The sequence below is a fragment of the Lissotriton helveticus genome, chromosome 4_1 (assembly GCF_964261635.1).
Source record: "Lissotriton helveticus chromosome 4_1, aLisHel1.1, whole genome shotgun sequence".
Classification (NCBI taxonomy): Eukaryota; Metazoa; Chordata; class Amphibia; order Caudata; family Salamandridae; genus Lissotriton; species Lissotriton helveticus.
Genome location: NC_136063.1, coordinates 1937327653 through 1937346107, shown reverse-complemented (window position 1 = coordinate 1937346107; position 18455 = coordinate 1937327653). Strand labels below are relative to the sequence as shown.

General features: G+C 49.9%; 1 pseudogene; it reads right to left on the bottom strand.

The window, feature by feature from the left end:
• Positions 1-14197: 14197 nt before the first annotated feature.
• Positions 14198-16453, bottom strand: LOC144828239 (elongation factor 1-alpha, oocyte form pseudogene; annotated as a pseudogene).
• Positions 16454-18455: the final 2002 nt, after the last annotated feature.

Below are 18455 nucleotides of genomic sequence, written 5' to 3'. Positions count from 1 at the left end.
CTCACACGCCCTCAGCACTACCGCCAAGGAACCGCACCTCAGACCTCCGGCGACGTCCAGAAATGAGGCCCCTTGTATGAGAAGGACATCCGTCTCTCGTTACCAAGAAACAGCAGCCCAGGTAGGATAAATAATCAGGATATTAGGGTCTAAGCAGACTTTTGAACTAAAATGACAGGAAAGGGTTATGAATGGGAGGCCAGATGAGACTAGGAAGAAGGGTCCCTACTTGGACAAAGGTACCTATCAATCAATCAATCAATGCATTTGTAAAGCGCGCTACATACCCTTGAGGGTCCCAAGGCGCTGGGGGGGGGGCTGCTACTGATCAAAGAGCCAGGTCTTGAGAAGTCTTCTAAAGCCCAGCAGGTCCTGGGTCTGTCGTAGGCTGGTAGGGAGAGCGTTCCAGGTCTTGGTGGCAAGGTAGGAGAAGGATCTGCCACCGGCTGTGGTTTTCTGGATACGAGGAACTGTGGCGAGGGTGAGGGTCGCAGAGCGGAGGTTGCGGGTGGGGAAGTCGGTTGTTGAGGTATGTTGGTCCGGTGTTGTGTAGTGCTTTGTGCGCGTGGGTGAGGAGTTTGAAGGTGATTCTCTTGTTGACGGGCCGCCAGTGTAGGCTTCTCAGGTGGGGTGTGATGTGGCTGCATCAGGGGATGTCGAGGATCAGTCGTGCGAGGCGTTCTGGATTCGCTGTAGTCATCTCAGGAGCTTGGTTGTTGTTCCTGAGCAGAGGGCGTTCCCTTAGTCGAGTCTGCCGGTGATGAGGGTCTGGGTGACGGTTTTTCTCGTGTCGGGATGGATCCATTTGAAGATCCTGCGGAGCATCCGGAGGGTGTTGAAGCAGGACGCGGATAGGGCGTTGACTTGCTTGGTCATGGAGAGGGTGGAGTCGAGGATGAACCCCAGGTTGCGTGCGTGGTCGGTGGGTTCCGGGGCTGTGCCTAGCGATGTCGGCCACCAGGAGTCGTCCCAGGCTGATGGGGTGGGTCCGAGGATGAGGACCTCAGTCTTGTCTGAATTCAGCTTGCCACCAGGAGTCGTCCCAGGCTGATGGGGTGGGTCCGAGGATGAGGACCTCAGTCTTGTCTGAATTCAGCTTCAGTCTGTTGTCTTTCATCCAGTCAGCGACGGCCTTCATTCCTCTGTGAAGGTTGGCTTTGGCGGTGAGGGGGTCTTCGGTGAGGGATATGATCAGCTGGGTGTAGTCGACGTAGGAGATGATGTTGAGGTTGTGTTGTCGTGCGACGTGGGAGAGAGGTGCCATGTAGATGTTGAACAGTGTCGGGCTGAGGGAGGATCCTTGTGAGAAGCCGCAGATGATCTCGGTGGTTTTTGAGCGGAAGGGTGGGAGGCGCACGCTCTGGATTCTGACGGAGAGGAAAGATGTGGTCCAGGCCAAGGCCTTCTCTTGAATTCCGGCGTCATGGAGGCCCGCTGATAGGGTGCGGAGGCAGACCGTGTCACTTTTGCCGGGAACGGAAGCAGGGAGATGGGCCGGAAGTTCTTGAGGTCTTTGGGGGTCCGCCTTGGGTTTCTTCAGAAGGGCGTTGATCTCTGCGTGTTTCCAGCTTTCCGGGAAGGATGCTGTCTCGAAGGAGGTGTTGATTGTTTTCCGGAGGTGGGGTGCGATAGTTGTGCTGGCAATGTTGAAAACTTGGTGAGGGCACAGGTCGGATGGGGATCCGGAGTGGATGGAGTTCATGGTTTTGATGGTGTCTTCGTCGCTGACGTTGGACCAGGCGGTCAGGCGACTGGTGTGGGTGGAGGTCGCAGGGATGGTGGTCTTGGTGGTGGGTGCTGTGGTGTTGCATTTGAAGCTGTCGTGGATGTCGGTGATCTTGCGGTGAAAGAAGGTGGCCAGGGAGTCGCACAGGTCTTGTGATGGTGAAATGTCGTTGGTGTTGGAGCTGGGGTTGGAGAGTTCTTTCACGATGCTGAAGAGCTCTTTGGTGTTGTGTGCGTTGCTGTCTAGGCAGTCCTTGAAGGCGGTCCTTTTGGCGGTCCTGATGAGTTGGTGGTGTCTGCGGGTGGCATTCTTGTGGGCTGTGAGGCTGTCTGGTGAACGGTCGCGGAAGCATTTCTTCTCTAGCTTCCGACAGGTGTGCTTGGAGGTCCGGAGGTCTTTGGTAAACCAGGCGGCTTTCTTGTCGGTGTGGTTGTTTATGGAGATCTTGGGAGGGGCAAGGGTGTTGGCGCAGTCGTTGATCCACAGTTTAAGATTGGTAGCGGCGGAGTCGGGGTCGATGGGGTCGGCGGGTGGTTTCAGGGCGAGGGTAGTGGTCAGTTGATCCTTGGTGACCTTGCCCCAGCAGCGGCGTGGCAGCTGTTGGGTGCGGTGGTGTGTGGCGGGTTTCCTGAAGGTGAAGTGAATGCATCTGTGGTTGGTCCAGTGGGGAACGGTGGTGTGGTTGAAGGAGACGTGGGGGCTTGCGGAGAAGATGGGGTCAAGCGTGTGTCCAGCAGCGTGGATGGGTGTCGTCACGAGCTGTTTGAGTCCGAGGTTGGCGAGGTTGTCGATCAGGGCGGTGGAGTTGGCGTTGTTGTTGTTCTCGAGGAGGATGTAGTACGAGGAGGCGAGGGCGTGGGTGCTGACGAGGTCGGCAATGGTTTCGCTGAACTGTGGTCGTGGTCCGGGTGGTCTGTAGACGAGTGTTCCTCCGAGGGTCGTGTTGGGGTCGGTGTGGATCTGGAAGTGCATGTGCTCGGCGGTGGTGAGGGTGTCGTTGGTGTTGGTCGAGACTCTGAGGGTGTCTTTGTGGACGATGGCGATTCCCCCTCCAACTCCGATGGCGCGGTCTCTGTGGGAGATCTTGTAGCCCTGTGGGATGTCTATGGCGATGTCTGGTGCTGAGTTGGCGTTCAGCCAGGTCTCGGTCAGGAAGGGCGACGTCGGGAGCGGTGGAGTCTAGGAGGTCCCAGAGTTCGATAGCGTATTGCAAGCGGAGCGGGTGTTGAGGAGGATGCATCTGAGCTAGTTGGTTTCTCTGGTTGGTGGTTTGGCGGGCTGGATGCTGGTGTATCTGCAGTTCCGGCAGGTGAAAGGCCATTGGGTGTGCTTCGGGATGCCTGGCAGCAGGGATGGTATCGTCCAGGGTTGAGTGCGTGGAGGGTGCTGGAGTCATAGCGCCTTCCGGCGTTGCGGGTGGCACGGGGTGCAGGGGTTCTGGTGCTGGGCGCGGTCCAGGCGCGCACAGGCGCAGACGGGCTTGCCTTTGGCGCATGGCGTCCTCCATAAGAGGCGAAGTGGGAGGGAGGAGCAGCTGGGAGGCGGGAGCGGGGTGGCCAATGGGCGAGGTCACGGGACACAAAAGGCAAAAGGGGGTGGGCCGCAGGGGAGCAGCTGCGGGGAGCAGGGGGGGCACAGAGGGCAGGGGGGCAAAAAGGAACGCCTAAGAACAGAAAACCAAAAATACAAAATACAAATTCCAAGTTGGAGGAAACAGATTAGCAGTACAGTGGAAAAAAGCAACACAGTCACCAGGGGCACACCAGCGGCGAACCCTCGGCAGCGGCAGCAGTGGGACAGATACACGGGCACAACAGGAGGAGCCGTGTGGCGGGGGGAGCGACCTACCTCTGCCAACTAGAGAACCCCATTTCTAACATTAGTTGTCAGCTGTGAGGATAGGACTTGTATTTGCACTTGACTTACAGTGATTGGTGTGCACTACCAACATATCGCAGACCATTCACGTGCCACATACTGGTTCTTTTTCTTTTTGGCCTATTTTTGATCTTGCCAGTTTGAACTTGCTACTTCATCATGCCTGAATCAAGAGCATCATCTGTTGCATCTTTGGAAGTGGCCTTTGAGGAGGATAGGTTGGAATCCTACAAAGTGAAAGAGTTGAAGGCTATTTTCAAAAACCTAAAGTTCGAAGCCAGAGATCTCACCAGGAAGAATGAGCTACAAAAGGTCCTGAGGGTCTGGGTAGCAGCCAGACATGCCAGTCTCTGCAGGAAAGCCTGCAAAGACTGTCCCCTGTAAGTGCTATGCCTGTGATCAGGTGGGTCACTTGAAGGGGGACCCAAAGTATTCCAAGAGGGCACAGGTACCCACCGGTGGGCATTCCAAGGTGTTGGCTAGTGTAACGCTTGGGGAGGAGGGGTGCCCACAGGAGGGGGGATTCCGCAGAAATGACTCTTGTCTCACTAGGGGACAGTGAAGCCAGGTGCTTGCTAACACTAAAGAATACAGCGCCTGGGTAACCATCAATGTGAGATACTAAAACCAGTGAGACCTCATTTAGGTGTCACTTGGTCTCTGAGGAGCAAGTAGGCCCCAGGGCATTCCCCCAAGAAGTTGCTGTGGAACACTCATGTAGATTGTCTACTGGCAAATGACCTGGAGCAGTCCTTCTGGAAGGATGTTGAGCTCAGGTCTCACTTGGAGATGCTTGGGTTGCCAGAGTGAACAAGATATACAAATGGCTCTGTTGGGTGCGTATTTTTTCTTCAGACTTTTTTCATTATTCAGCCAATTATTTATTTCCAAACCAATCTTATCAAAGAACAAGAAATGCAAAACCAAACCTACTAGGGTATGATAAGAGAGTCTTTATATAAATTGCTTCATTTATAAATACCCTTATTCAAATGTATACATGGCTGTCAACAATACGTGGTGGTGCATCATTTGTGAAAGAATTTTGACATTCAGTGCTCTGTGATATTCGTGAACGTGTACTATATACTGTGATAAGAAAAGGGGAAGAAGGGTGGGAAATCGGCCAGTAGTACAAGGTTCTTCATATAATTCTGCAGACCACGAGTTTTAGTCTCAGCGCAGAATCCAAAAAGCTGGTCCAGATAGTTTTATAGTCAACGTTTCAACCCTAGGAAAGCACTCTTAAAGTGTCATTGCAGGTCTTCATCAGGACAAGGTAAGGGGGGGGTTGTGGTGGGCTTTTAGACAGCCTGTTGATTAAAATGAGCTGGGGTCAGATTTGGATTGGCAAGACAATTTAGCCAGAAAGTTAATGTAATACTTGTGGTGCTAAAACCTCACCTCAAGGGGTGAGGGGCCAGGTGAGTATCTCTGAGGCTGGCTCAAGCAAGGCCACTCATGATTTTATGGCAGGCTAAGGGTAATTGCTCCGTTAGTTCTGTGGTTCTACAAAAAGAAGGGGTGTAGAAATTAGGATAAACTTCTCAACCCAAGCAATTCTCTAAGATTTGGCGCGAGGTTAAGAGCACTCACCTCCAAGGTAAATGGTGCCTTAATACAATCCAACTGAGTGTGTTAACATCAGGGCTGATCTACAGATAATCCGTGGCCCAGAAGAAAAAATGTGTCAGAGGGGAGTTATAATTAATGAAACAGTTCCCAAATCCGTTGCAAGAGCATACAGTGGAGCGAGGAAATGGACCGCTGCAACATGCTCACCTTGAAGATCCACGGTTTCTGTATCTCTCTCGCTCGGGTGCAGTTATCACTCGCTGCACCAAACACGATCGCTAAGGATTAAAAGCGCTGACCGTTATATGCTAGTTAGGCAAGCGCGAGGACGCTCCGCCTGCCGCAGTGCGTTGGCCCGTTGCATAGCAACCAAGACGGCGGGATAGTTTCACGTCCCCCTACGTGACCTGGCGGACCGCGGTTCTCGCCAGCAGTCTGACATGAAAAATGACGGGGGGAAAAGGTCATTTAAAAATAAGCAATCTTCCTACATGGCATGTAAAACAATTTACCGTGGCGATTTAAAATGCTAGCGTGTAGCCCAATCTGTGGGTTATACAGATCGGCTCGCTATGCAAAGCACATTGAGCGGTTGCCAAGCAACCAGCCCGGCGTGCTGACAACCAGTCAACCGGCTGGTGACCGCGGTTGTGGCCCGCAGTCTATGGGGGGATAAATGTTGAAATACAGACTCAGTTTCTCTAAAAGTCTCTAGTAGTCCTTTGAAAAAACAAAACAATTTGGGGCTGCGCTTTCCATGTGCTGGCACGAGTCTCATGGGGAAGGAAGGCAGTGCATACAGTGGAAAATACAGGACGCACTATGCGAAGTATGCATGAAATCATTTCAATCACAAATAGTTAAGCACCTACCTATTACCCGTTTCAGTATAGGGGTTACATTAGGTTTTTTAGATATTGTGTTTGAAGCAGTACACGGTAGTGCCACTCAGCCAAGTGCATGATGTTCCAAAGACATTTTAAGAAGCATTTTAAAAACTTTTTCTGTCCATTTTTCAATAGAAACACCGAAAGTGCAGACTTTGTATTTAGGTAATCCCACCTAACTTCAGATTCGATATTCTATGGCAATTTGATATACATTGTGAGCATTTTGACAAAATTACTAGATCGCTCTATTTTTCATCTAGTGAAGACACTCCAAATTGGTAGCTTCAAATCAAAAAACACTATGTGCAGGTAGCATGCATAATGTCAATTGAACTCTTGAAAAAGCTTCCACATACCCAGGAATTAAGTGTGGTAGCGTAAGCGATGGTATGCTTAGGTGTCCGGGGAATTCTGGTGTGTCATGTGATCCAATGGTAGAAATGAGTAATACCTAGAACTACAATTGTCCCATTTGTCTAGAAATGTCCTCCATTTCATTCAGCCCATTCTGGACTGAGTTGAGGCAATGTATCCATCTCCACTCTATGAAGTTGAGTGATGTAGTGATGGACCCCCGCCCCGACAATTGGGCAAATCTTTTCTAGAGCCCACCATTTGATGTCATCCAGTTTGTGATTGTGTGTGGTGAAGTGTTCAACCAATGGTGAACCCCGGTGTTTTGCATCTTAGTCTACTCATGTGCTGCAGGATCCTGATTTTGACTTTCTGTGTTGTTTGACCCACATATATTTGTGCACAAGGGCAACGGAATGCGTGTATCACATGTGAACTATTGCAATAAGTGAAATGTGACAATTTTTAGGTTCTGTTGTTGTGTGTGAAGTCCGTGCCCTCTTGGCATGAATTACAGGCTTTGCACTGTCCACATTTTTGATGCCCGGTCACTGGTGGGAGGCCAAGGTAACTTCTTAGGTCTGGCTGTTTTGGCGGTTCCAGAAAAGCTTTCACTACTGTGTCTTTAATGTTCTTTCCCCTCTTGAAGGCAAATAATGTTGCTGTGTATTTTGTAGCTCTCCAGCTACGAGGTTCCAATATTTCTGTATTATCTTTTTTATTTCGTTGCTCCTTGCATTGAAAGTTGTTACACAAACAATGTTATTAGTCTCTTTCGACTTTTCTTTGACTTCAAGCAACTCATCCCGTGGACAGAACCAGGCTCGCTTTTTGTCCCGCCTCAAAAGGCCAGTTGGATACCCTCTCTCTTTCAAGCGTTTTGTTAGTACTTCAGACTCCTTGAAAAAGTATTTTCTTTTGGATCAGTTTCTCTTCAGTCTCAAATATTGCCCGTAGGGCAAGTTATCCCTTAAGTTCCGGGGGTGATGTGAGCCATTCATCAGCAAGGTATTCCTCTCCATTGGCTTGCGGTAGAGGTCACAATACAATAACCCATCCTCTGTTTTGAATGTGAGATCCAAGAAGTCTATGGATTCTTTGCTGCAAGTCATTGTGAATTGGATATCCACACTTCTGTTGGTGAGCCATGTGTGAAATTCCAACAGTTCACTTTCACTTCCTGACCATACCATTATCACATCATCGATGTATCTCTTCCAAATCTCGATTTTGTTGAGGTACGGGTTAGCCCAATTGTAAAGATTTTCCTCTTCATAGCCGTCCATAAAGATGTTAGCTAGACTTGGGGTATATGTGGCGCCCATGGGTACTCCCTTACATTGGTAGTAAAACTGTCGTCTGAAGATGAAATACATTTTCTTCATTGCTATCTCTAGAAGAGAAATCAGGAAAGTTGTTGGGATCCAATGAGGTCCAGGTCTTGAATCTAAGGTAGTTCTAATTATTTCCAGTGCTTTGTTTTGTGGGATTGATGTGTATAATGATGACACATCCATGGTGACCAGTATTTGGTTTTGGCAATCAAAGGGTTGACCTTCAAGCAATTGTATTATATGCATGCAGTCCCTCACAAAGGATTTTGTTATGGGGACCCAGGGCTGTAAAAACTGGTCAATAAATTGTTTGAGAGGTTCCAAAATTGAGCCACACCCCGACACAATGGGTATCCCTGGTGGATTTTCCAGTCGCTTGTGTACTTTTGGCAAGGTGTAAATAGTTGGAATCCTTGGTTCCTTCTGATTCAAAAATTCATATTCATGTTGGCTCAGGAAGCCATCATCTAGTCCCTTCCGTGTAGTCTCTTCTATCAGGGTTCTGAGATCTTCAGTGGGGTCCCTTGCGATAATTTGGTAGCTCTCGAGGGCCCGAGCTGCTCTCTTTGACGTAGTCATCTGTATTCTGCAGTACCACCGCACCATACTTGTCGGCTGCTTTGATGATTATAGAGTTATTCTTCCCCAAAGAGTTGAGTGACAATCTCTCTTCTTTACTAATGTTGTAGCTGATGTGTTTGCTCCTATCCAGAAGGTGCATGGTGTCCTCATGTACAATTTTTTCAAATGCAAGTATTCTCTCACTCATCATGTAAGCTGCAGGTGTGAAGGTTGAGGTTGGTCTAAATGTGGTCGCTGCTGGCTTTGGTGTATAGGTGTTCTTTGAATAGTAGTATTTTAATCTGATCTTGCGGAAAAAACGTTGTAGTTCTAGTTTCACCTGGAATGAATCAGGTATCACAGTTGGTACAAAGGACAGCCCCTTGGCAAAGATATCCCTCTCAGCTTGTGTCATGATGTGGTTAGATAAGTTGACTAGCGGATCTGCCTGATCAACTATAGTTCTCAGTTCGACATCCCCAGTCGTCATAGGTATATTTTCATTGCCACCAACGGTTAACAAGTCTGTGCCGCTCTGTGTGTCTAACCGTCGTCCTGTCTCAACTGTAACAGGTGTTATTTCCGTAGGCACACTCTGTGTCATGGGTGCCAGGGTAAGAACTGTAATAGGTGTTATTTCAGTGGGTACTTTCTGTGTCATGGGTGCCAGGGTAACTCTGCTGAGAGAATTGGTGAGAGTGTTGTGTTCTGTATGGTCGCCTACCATCTGTAAGTTTGTCTCCGTGTGGAGATCTCTCCATGTGCCTCTGGTTGATAGAAACGAACACGTGATACCCCTTGTTGTGTGTTCCGTCCCCTGCCCCATCTCCTTGGCCTCTCCCAATTCTGCTGTCTCCCTCCGCCCCTGTTGCCTCGGTGATAGCTCTCTCCTACAAAATGGGGGCCTTGATTGTCCTGGTTGCTGGTTGAAGGCCTATCAGAATCTGAGTCCGAACTACTTCCCACTAAGGAATCTGATAATGTATTATACCTTCTGGGGCCCTGTCTACCCTTATTCGAGAAGAACCCCTGGTTATCCTGCAGGTAGTAATCGTCGGAGAGGCTATGGGTAGGTTATCTTTTTGTCGTAATTCCTGACGTCTTTGGATAACTTGTCTAGTTTTCTAAAAGTCAACCAGTGCTTTCTCTGCGTATTCCAATGCCTCCTTAGCATTTGTGAGTGCTGAGTCTCCTAGTATCTCCCTTTTAAGGTCAGCTATTTTCTGTGTACGTTTTCTTACGTACTCTATTGCGGTTTCCACTCCAAGCACCATCCAGTGCCTGGAGCAGTTGTTCGCCACGTAGCTAAATCCTTCCCTAAATTTTGGGGCGTCTATGAAGAATGCAGGTTTGTTGCGGACCTGTAATCCTTTTAGGATTATGTTGGATTCCAAATATTTTGTTAGTACGTGACCATGAAGGCGTGATCTGATTAACTTTCTTTCAAGTCTCTGTATTTGCGTGCGTGCGTGCATGCGTGACCACTCGGTCAATGGTGGCCGAAAAGGGTGATCGGAAGGCCCTAGAGCCTGATACAGTGGCTCCTGCCAAGAGAAAGGGCATCGGGTACAGGAAACCCACCCCTGAGCTTCCCACGGGCCGGGAGGAGGCTGACCTTGATGGGGACGTACCGGTACCTACAGGGGAGCAGGTAGCTAAACTGGGGGACTTATCTGAGCTGACCTATTGGGAGCAAGAAGGTGTTCCCACCAGGGAAGAATTCTTCAGGGAGCAGAGAGAATGCCCTTCTCTAAAGGGTTTGTGGTAGCAGGCTGCAAACCAGGCAGCTGGTGATCATTCTAGATCATGCTGGATCTACTGGAAGAATGGTCTCCTGTACAGCTTGCCTAAGGTCGCTGAGCCTAGTCAGCCTGTGTGCTGGTGGTACCCCAGTGCTTCAGGACTTACCTACTGGGTCTGGCTCACGACGAGCATTTGGCAGGACATTTGGTTCAGGACTTACCTACTGGGTCTGGCTCACGACGAGCATTTGGCAGGACATTTGGGAAGGGACAAAACATTTGACAGGCTTATCACCCATTTATTTTGACTCTAAATGCAAAGGCAGTCAGATGGAGATTGGAGTTCTTGGCAAACTTGCCAGGCAAGTGGTAAGAGTGGGAGAAAGTGCAAGGCTCCTCTCCAACATTTTCTAGTTGTTGGAACCCCTTTTGAAATGGTTGGGAGGGACGTTTTGGGGCCACTGGACCCCAAGACAGCCATAGGGAACAGGTACATCCATAGTCTTGGTGGACCATGCCACCCGGAACCCTGTGGCAATCCCCTCAGAACAAGGACGGCACCAGTGGTGGAACAGGTGTTAATCGGGATCTTTTCCCATTTGGGTTTCCCCAAAGACGTGATTTCTGACTGTGAAACCAATTTCATATCAAAGTATATGAAATCCCTGTGGAAGGAGTGTGGTGTACCCTACAAGTTCACCACTCCTTACCACCCACAAGGTAACTTTTTGGTGGAGAGACTCAACAAAACCTGGAAGGGCATGATCAAGGGTCTAACAGAACCCATGAGGTGTAAGTGGGATGTCCTCTTGCCATGCCTTCTCTTTGCATATAGGGAGGTACCACAGACGTCTCTAGGGATCAGTCCTTTTGAGCTTCAGTAAGGGAACCTTGTGAGAGCATCTCTTAGTGTGTTCAAGGAAGGCAGGGAGTCAGCTCCCAGGAAAACTTGCCAGGATGTATTTAGATACTCGCTGGCCTTCAGGAACCAAACTGCCCACTTCAGGAAACTCGCTCAGGCGAACCTGGAAGCAAGCCAGGAGGAGATGAAACTCTGGTACGACAAGAATGCCACTCTGGTAGAGTTTCAGCCTTGCCAAAAAGTGTGGGTCATGGCCCCAGTGGAACCTTGTGCCTTGCAGAAGAAGTAGAACTGGACCTTTTGAGGTGGTGGAGTGCAAAAGTGATGTCAACTATCTGGTGAATTTACAGACTCCCAGGAACCCTTTGAGGGTCCTCTATGTGAACTGCCTCGAGCCTCACTTTGAGCGATCCGAAGTGAGCATGCTCTTGGCGACAGATGATGGGGTGGAAGAGGAGAGTGAACCTCTCCCTGACTGCCTGTCTACCAAGGAGCACAATGGGTCAGTGGAAGGTGTGATCCACTCCCGTATACTGACCCCAGAGTAGCAGGGGTACTGTTGCCAGTTGTTGTGAAAGTTTGCTGCACTGTTCTCTCTGAGCCACGGTGTTACTCTCTGGTGTGCCCATGACATAGACACTGGTGACAGCCCTCTTGTAAAGCATAAGATTTACCGTTTAACTGACCGGGTCAGAACCAGCATCACAGAGGAGTGCTCAAAGATGTTGATGTTAGGGGTGATAGAGCCCTCCAACAGTCCTTAGGGAAGTCCAGTGGTCTTGGTCTCAAAGGCTGCTGCACCCGATGCCACTCCAGAACTGCAGTTGTGTGGACTACTGTGGGCTCAATGCCATCACCAAGACTGACGGTCATCCTATACCTAGAGATGATGAGCTCATTGATCAGTTGTGACCAGCTAAGTTCCTCAGCACGTTTGATTTGCCATCTGGGTACAAGCAGAATGCCTTAGCCGAGGGGGCAAAGGAGAAATTAGTATTTTCAACCCCCTACCAGTTTCAGGGGATGCCCTTTGGATTGAACAATGCTCCTGTCATCTTTCAGAGGTTGGTCAACTAGGTGTTGGCTGGACTGGAGGATTTCAGTGCTGCCTACCTGGATGACATTGCAGTGTTCAGTTCCAGCTGGGAAGAACACTTCCAGCTAGGAAATGTTGAAGGGCCTCATGGTCAAGCCCAGTAAGTGCCAGATTGGGCAGGGCTCTGTGGTGTACTTGGGACACCAGGTCGGAAGCGGCCAGGTACCTACAGGCCAGGCCCGTACAGTCCAAGATTGACACCATTCTGGCTTGTGAGCCCCCAAGACCCGGACAGAGATGAGAGCCTCTTTAGGTCTCACCGGTTACTACAGGATATTTGTTAAGGGCAATGGCACCATTGTTGCCCCCTTAAGAGAGCTGACTTCCAGGAAGCAGCCCAAGAAGGTGATCTGGACTGAGGCCTGCCAGAAAGCTTTTGATGCCCTGAACGCAGATATGTGCACAGCACCCGTGCTCAAGGCACCCAACTTCTCCAAGGAATTCGTAGTGCATGGTGTGGGAGCAGTGCTCTCACTACTGAACAGTGAGGACCTATACCAGCCTGTAGTCTTCCTTAGCAGGAGACTACTCCCTAGAGAACAGGGGTGGATTGTCATAGAAAGAGAAGCTTTTGCTGTGGTCTGGGTACTGAGGAAACTAAGACCCTAATTGTTTGAGACTCACTTCCGAGTTCAGACAGACTACAGGACCCTCAGATGGTTGATGCAAATGAGTGGTGAGAACCCAAAACTGTTGAGGTCCTGGTCTCGCCGACGCTGCTAGATGACCATCAACAAGCCGCTGCCTGCACCGCGACTTGAGGGCACCACACGCTGCACTGCTCCGCTTCACATGGCAACCAAGACAGTTGCCACGACCGGCCAGCACCAATGCGTCGGCAGCAACACAAAAGGTACTGTTCACAAGTCTGTTGATGCCCTGACTGACGTGGTCAGACAGAACTGTTGGATTCTGTTGTTTACAGCACTGCTGTAGCACGAGACGGAATTATAGATTTCAAAGAACTGTGTTTTTAAAGTATTCTTGCAAAGTGCATCTTTTTATGGTTTAAATCTTTTATTGATTTGAAAAGACAAACATTACAGTAGCCGGCACCTACATCCACTGGCTGGTGGGGATCATACATATGAGCTAGATGTAAAGGCATAAAAGGAAGAAATTAAAAGAGACAGAGGAGGGTAAAGAGGTCTTTCTCCTATGTGTGTGTAGGGTGTGCCAGGCAAGTGTCACATCAATCAATCAATCAATCAAGGCATTTATATAGCGCACTACTCACCCAGAGGGTCTCAAGGCGCTTGGGGGGGGGGGGGGTCCGCTACTGTTCGAACAGCCAGGTCTTGAGCTGCTTCCTGAAGGAGAGGTGGTCCTGGGTGAGGCGAAGGTGGGTGGGGAGGGAGTTCCATGTCTTGGCTGCCAGGTAGGAGAAGGACCTTCCTCCTGTGGTGGCTCTTCGGATGCGGGGGACGGCGGCGAGGGCGTGGTTGGTCGATCAAAGCTGGCGGGTCGGAGTGTAGAAGTTGAGTCGGTTGTTGAGGTATCCTGGGCCTTGGTTGTGCAGGGCTTTGTGTGCGTGGGTGAGGAGTCTGAACGTGATTCTCTTGTTGATCGGGAGCCAGTGCAGGTCTCTCAGGTGTCCGGAGATGTGGCTGTGTCGGGGGATGTCCAGGATGAGTCTTGCTGAGGCGTTCTGGATCCGCTGGAGTCTCTTCTGGAGTTTGGCAGTGGTTCCGGCGTAGAGGGAGTTGCCGTAGTCCAGTCGGCTGGTGACGAGGGCCTGGGTGACCGTCTTCCTAGTCTCGGTGGGGATCCACCGGTAGATCTTGCGTAGCATGCGCAGGGTGTTGAAGCATGACGTGGAGACGGCGTTGACTTGTCTGGTCATAGATGATCTGGGCGGGTATGGCCAATTGTTATCCTTATTCCTTTAGGAGGGGGGCGATAATGAGATGGAGCACTATTTTTTATTTATTTATTTATTTATTTGGAGTTGTGCCAATATTTTATTCAGAAATAACAGACGGGGAATAACCAGAATGTACGTCACAAAATATTAAAACATTAGAACTAGCGCCAAGTCCATCCTCCTTTTCCTGCGGAGGCTCTTGTGATGGACCCTAATGCTCAGTAACCAGTCCCTGATCATAGAGTGCAGATTGCGATCCAAGACCAGAGGATTCTGGGTACCCAGTGCCATTAGGGCAGCTGGGTGTGGCTGGCGCTACTTCTTGCCAGAGGCCATGATTGCGGACTTGGTGACTTCGTCAGCACTGGCAGCCTTCTTCTCAACCGCCTTGATAACTCCGACAGCTACCGTCTGCCTCATGTCGCAGACAGCTAAAAGACCAAGAGGAGTGTAGTTGGAGAAGCTCTCCACACACTTGGGTTTGCCTGGAATCATGTCCACAATGGCTGCATCTCCTGACTTGAGTGCCTTTGGTGCATCTTCAAGCTTCTTGCCAGATCGTCTGTCGTTTTTTTCCTTCAGCTCAGCGAATTTGCAGGTAATGTGAGCGGTGTGGCAATCCAACACAGAGGCGTATCCCTGGCTGATCTGGCCAGGGCGATTCAGAACAATGACCTGGGCAGTGAAGCTCCAAGTCTCCATCGGGGGATCGTTTTTGCTGTCACCGGCTACATTCCCTCTTCGGAAATCACTGTGAAGCTCCCAGTCTCCATCGGGGGATCGTTTTTGCTGTCACCGGCTACATTCCCTCATCGGAAATCTTTCACAGACACATTCTTCACGTTGAAGCCAACATTGTCACCGGGGAGAGCCTCCCTCAGCGCCTCGTGGTGCATCTACACAGACTTTACTTCAGTGGTTATGTTACTGGGGGCAAAGGCACCAACATGCCAGCCTTACTGATACCGGTTTCCACACGGCCCAGTGGGACTGTGCCAATACCGCCTATCTTGTAGACATCCTGCAGGGGCAGACGCAGGGACTAGTTGGTGGGATGGGTAGACGGGATGATGGAGTCTAGGGCTTCAAGCAGGGTGACTGTGCCAGCCAGAGATTGGCACAAATGCCACTGTGACTGGGTTGTAACCGATTTTCTTGATGTAGGTGCTGACTTCCATGGTGATTTCTTCAAAACGCTTCTGGCTGTAAGGGGGTTTGGTGGAGTCCATCTTGTTCACACCAATGATCAGCTGCTTCAGCCCCATGGTGTAGGCCAGCAGGGTGTGCTCGCGGGTCTGTCTGTTCTTGGAAATACCAGCTTCAAACTCACCCATGCCGCCAGCAACAATCATTTACAACAAGGGGTGGTGATGGACAGAGTGTCTGAATTAAGCAGAGTACTCTCACCCAGTCAAGAGATCAGGGCTAGATCCAACACCGTTTTTTAGCTCATTGCACCATCCCAGTTTCAGAACCTGGCTGTATGCAAATTAGTCTGTCCCTGGCCCAGTGCATCATGGGAACAGGGCAGACCAGACTACAAAAGCCAATTCTTACACTGGGAAGGAAACAAGCTTCCGGGGACCGGTTTCTGCCATTTCAGGCGTCTTCGGCCCGGCTTGCTTGAATCCTGATGGTGCAATGAGCAAGGGACTCACATCTGAGTATATCCTTCCACGCTTAGGGTGGACAAAATTATTTACAACAAGGGGTGGTGATGGACAGAGTCTCTGAATTAAGCAGAGTACTCTCACCCAGTCAAAAGATCAGGGCTAGATCCAACACCGTTTTTTAGCTCATTGCACCATCCCAGTTTCAGAACCTGGCTGTATGCAAATTAGTCTGTCCCTGGCCCAGTGCATCATGGGAACAGGGCAGACCAGACTACAAAAGCCAATTCTTACACTGGGAAGGAAACAAGCTTCCGGGGACCGGTTTCTGCCATTTCAGGCGTCTTCGGCCCGGCTTGCTTGAATCCTGATGGTGCAATGAGCAAGGGACTCACATCTGAGTATACCCTTCCACGCTTAGGGTGGACAAAATTATTTACAACAAGGGGTGGTGATGGACAGAGTCTCTGAATTAAGCAGAGTACTCTCACCCAGTCAAGAGATCAGGGCTAGATCCAACACCGTTTTTTAGCTCATTGCACCATCCCAGTTTCAGAACCTGGCTGTATGCAAATTAGTCTGTCCCTGGCCCAGTGCATCATGGGAACAGGGCAGACCAGACTAAAAAAGCCAATTCTTACACTGGGAAGGAAACAAGCTTCCGGGGACCGGTTTCTGCCATTTCAGGCGTCTTCGGCCCGGCTTGCTTGAATCCTGATGGTGCAATGAGCAAGGGACTCACATCTGAGTATACCCTTCCACGCTTAGGGTGGACAAAATTATTTACAACAAGGGGTGGTGATGGACAGAGTCTCTGAATTAAGCAACAATCAGCCTGCGAGGTGCCGGTGTATGAGGTGAATTTGGGTAAATCAGTGATGTATATGTCATCTATATCCTTAATAATGACCTCCCAGTATTCCTGTATCTTCGGGCATGACCAAAGAATATGAGTGAGCATGCCCGGTTGACCACAATGATGCTAGCATTGCCCAATCCCTCCCGGTTTCCATTTGATTATTCTTGCCAGTGTGTAGTACCAATAATGTGCAATTTTCAAAAACATCTCTTTGCCCACTGTACTGTGTGAAGAGGCTCTGGCCCTGTGTATAATATTGTGCCATTCCTTGGGGGAGAACTCACAGTACATTCCAGATTCCCACCTACGCTGCGCAGGAGATTTACTGTGCTGCCTGGGGGTGTTTAAAAAGGCGTAATTGTCTCATAGCAGCCGTTTGTCTGATGTTCTAGTAATGTACAATTTCTCAAACTTTGTTAAAAAGCAACCAGTACGGGGTCGTATCTGTGGCTGGGTTACCCAATGACGGACAGCCAAATATTGACAGTACCCCTTCCGAGGGATCCCTAAGCCTTCGGTGAGGCTAGCGAACTCCATTACAGTTGCCAATGGAGATAGCCATTCCCCATGTGAGCCGGTGGGAATTCAGGGTTGCCTATAAATGGGGCGAGGGGGGACACAGCGGTTGAGAGGCCATATGGCACCTGTATCCTATCCCACACTCCCAGGAGGGTGGCCTTTAAGACTGGCGACACATATACTCCGCAGGGGCGATGTTTATGAGGGAGCCACAGGACCTTCCAGAAGTACATGCCCGCTATTGAGCAGTCTATTTTGTATTTGTACTTTTTAATATTTATAGAGCGCATCAATCATCCCGAGGAAGATTACGGCACTAGGACGGGAATTAATGCATTTCAGGTTGGTCGTAGCAGGATCAGTATCTGAAAAACAGTGGTTTTCATTTTTTTTCTGAACAGTAGATGATCGTCTGTTGGGCGAAGATCATGGGGTAGGTTGTTCCAAAGGACCGCAGCTGCTTTAGAAAAGGATCGATCACCCATCCTGACCTTTGATGTGCACTTGACTGACGCAAGAGCTAGGTGAACGATCTCAAATTTCATGAGTGGACACGGAATTGTAGCTTATCTCGCAAGATTTGTGGTCCTTTTTTATGCAGGGTTTTATGCGCAAAGAATAGGAGCTTAAAACTAGCTCTCTGGTGAACAGGTAACCAGTGTAGTTCCTTCAGGCAATGAGATGCTGAGCTGTATTTTTTTGTTACAGATGAGTTTAGCGGCAGCGTTCTGGAGTACCTGGAGTCTAGAAGAGAGATAGTCGGCCATGCCAACATAGAGGGCATTGCAATAGTCCAGTCTGCCCAGGAGTAGAGCCTGTGTTACCATTTGTCTGCAGTTAGAGGGGATCCAGGGGAAGAGTTGTCTGGGAAGTTTCAGTGTAGCGAAAACTCTTCCGCATAAAGTGCGTACTTGGCCCTGCATGGAAAGGGTGTCATCAAAGACTATGCTTGGGTTTTGGGGTGGTGCCTAATGCCTGGGGCCACCAACTATTATCCCAAATCGCCAGGGCACCCCCGAAGAGCAGGATTTCTAATTTCCCTGCATTTAATTTTAAACAGTGCTGGGACATCCAGCTTTCAGGTTCAGTGAGACAGTTTATTAAGTTACCCTTGGTCTCGGTATTGGTCAGTCTATTTATCAGAGGAATCACCAACTGAGTATCGTCAGCGTAGGAGCAATTCTCAAAACCCCATTTCATGCTGATGTCAGCCAAAGATGAAACATATGCATTAAAAAGGGTAGGGCTTAAGGTAGATGCTTGCGGGACTCCATACTTAAAACTCTTTGAGGAGGAGGTACAGGATCCCATTTGGATTGTTTGGGTTGGGTCTTTAACCCCTCCCATGCTCGTGACGGAACCGTTCCGTCACGAGCCTCGGGTGGGCTGTGCTGGTGACGGAACGGTTCCGTCACGGCCCCGCCGCCACGCCTGCGCGGCGCTGATTTCGCGCCTGCACGGCGCGTTCTATTGAGCGGGCGGGGCCGTGACGGAACCGTTCCGTCACAAGCACAGCTCACCCGCGTGCCGTGACGGAGCGGTTCCGTCACGAGCACGGGACCGCCGCGCCGCCGCCCCGCCCCCT